The sequence below is a fragment of the Scophthalmus maximus genome, chromosome 16 (assembly GCF_022379125.1).
Source record: "Scophthalmus maximus strain ysfricsl-2021 chromosome 16, ASM2237912v1, whole genome shotgun sequence".
In the NCBI taxonomy this organism is placed as follows: Eukaryota; Metazoa; Chordata; class Actinopteri; order Pleuronectiformes; family Scophthalmidae; genus Scophthalmus; species Scophthalmus maximus.
Genome location: NC_061530.1, coordinates 16150001 through 16152500, shown reverse-complemented (window position 1 = coordinate 16152500; position 2500 = coordinate 16150001). Strand labels below are relative to the sequence as shown.

The window sequence follows — 2500 nt, the reverse complement described above, 5'->3', positions numbered from 1 at the left end:
CTGCTCTCACCGCCCGCACGAAAAACACAAACGCAATTACCGGACGCGGAAAAACACAAAAAATTAGTAATAATAATAATAAAAAAAATAAAGCGAGAGAAAGAGCCGGGATGGGACGGAAGGATCCGGAATGATTAAAGTCGCGCGAGTGACAGTGACGACGGCATTGACAACCTCGAGTGTGGCCGGAAGACAGCGACCCAGTGAACATGCATGGGATGAAAAGGAAACAGAGAAATGTCTTGTTTCTTCTTTTTTCCCTCTCTCTCTCTCTCTCTCTCTCTCTCTCTCTCTCTCTCTCTCTTCCACACACATGTAAATGACACACACTTAACTTCTCTGACCACACACGCACGTGCGCGCACACGCGCGCGCACACACACACACACACACACACACACACACACACACACACACACACAAGAAAAAAAAACCCTGCATAACCATCCATGCATAACATGGGCAAAAGTATTTGGACACTATAGGCCTACTTGTACACAAGCAATTGGAGAGAGAGAAAAACACCTATATATACACATATATATATATACACCTATATATATATATATATATATATATATATATATATATATGTATATAATCTGCTGCTGCAATTGGTTTCAGTGTAAATAAGTATGCATGTGTTGTCCAGTCTATGAAGATGTTGTTTTCAGTTTAGAGTCACGTTGCATTGAGCTTCGCAGCCTCTGCAGTCTAGGCCATATTCCCCCCTCAGGTCCAATTAAGGGAAATCTTAATTTTATGACATATAGACAGTGTGATGCTTCTATAACTTTGTTGCAACAGTTTGAGGAAGGCCCTCTCCTCTCTAAAAAAATTTAAAAAACACTGACATCATCCCCATCCCACAGGTTATGGAGGGAGCTTGGAACACCGACCTGCAACATCAGCGCCTGATCTCACTAATGTTCCTCGTGGCTCGATGGGAACAAATCCCATGCAGCCACGTTTCGTGAGTCTTGTGGAAATTGCGGAAGCTGTTATAGAATAATGCTTAATGCCGTGTGGTTTTAAGATGAGATCTTCGACACTCGCGCACAAGTGGAATGTTTTTTGTTGTCCGCAATCTTTTCGGCCATGTAGTGTGGTGATAACACAGAGATTTACTTAGAGTGTGTGTGTGTGTGTGTATGCGCGCACTGAATTTGTGATCAGGTATGTGTAAGTGCATCCGCTTTATTTTTATTCCTGTGAGGTGCATGTGGCTTCAGGCAGTACAACAAGCACATATATGTGTCCACATACTTGCGGTGTCTTTACATCCATGCTACTTGTCCAAATATTCTGAAACATACATACAATCCTGTGCAAAAAACATCAGCAATCACACAGTTACTCACACACACAGGGGTTTTTTTCCCCATTCTTTCCCAGGGAAGGACTCCAGCTGTGTGGAACCCATCTCAGAGGTGAACTCCCTGGGCTCGCTGTGCCAGCTGCTGCTCTTTTCCCTCTCCCTCACCCTTTCTCTCTCTCTGGATCTGTGCATGTCTGTCTCTGACTAGCCAACACATCTGCTTTAGTCTTCTTCTTTTTCTTTTTTTCTTTACACTGCCTTGCCACTCACCTTCGCTGAGTGCCGGAGCTGAAGGAGGAGGCGTATAGTGGCGCTGGAAAAACTGGCAACCAAAGACTGGGGCCTCTTGTCAAAAGAACAACCCTGACCTGATCGCAGATGCCAATTCAAGATCGGCACTGAAGAAAAGGATGAATGGAGCCGCATTCAGCAGTTGAACAGCCGTCAGCTGCACACAAATGCATTATTCCTGTTTGTGTACGCTCCTCGTCATCTTTTTGTGTTTGCAGACTTTTGTACAGTGTGGCCCAGCATGAGGTATTTACCTATATGTACATATTTACTCGAGCAAGGCAGGGCGACTGGCAGAAAGGCAGCTTATGGTATATTGTATGACCACACAGCTGGAACGCCAAGGCTCAAATTGATTTGAGTTTCAGATATTAAAGCACAAGGGCTCGGCCACAGAGACCAGCGCCGGGAATCAAGATGGGATGTACGTGTGTGTGCAGTGGAGCACATGTTTTTCGTGTGTGTTGTGTGTGTGAGGGGAGTGTTTGAGAGGGAGGGCGCGATAACGAGACAGGGAGGAGGAGGAGGAGTTACTATGGAAACTATCTCAACATCAGCACCTGGTTTCTCATTGGACTGACCACCATCGCCACCACCACCACTATTAAAACTCTACTCCTCCCTTCCTTCCTCCTTCCTCCTTCCTCCACCCCCCCACCCCCATCCCTGGGCCAGGCTGACCTTTTGGACAAAATGGCATTATAAAGTAATAACGCTCTTCCATCTCTTCCAAGTACAATGAAAAACTCGATGGAAAATGCTGGTACTAACACGTGTTTTTGTGTAGAGAAACATGGCGAAACAAAAGGAAAAAATGCACAAGCAGGAATTGATTGATTGATGAATGACTGCACTTACGAAATTTCGGTTGAAATGAAATTAAGTATCGAC

General features: G+C 44.9%; 1 protein-coding gene across 1 annotated transcript in view; it reads right to left on the bottom strand.

Annotated features, from left to right (window-relative positions):
- The window catches only part of nrxn1a (neurexin 1a), a 70921-nt gene that overhangs the window by 58377 nt on the left and 10044 nt on the right, over nucleotides 1-2500 (bottom strand). The gene's annotated exons all lie outside the window — the stretch shown is intronic.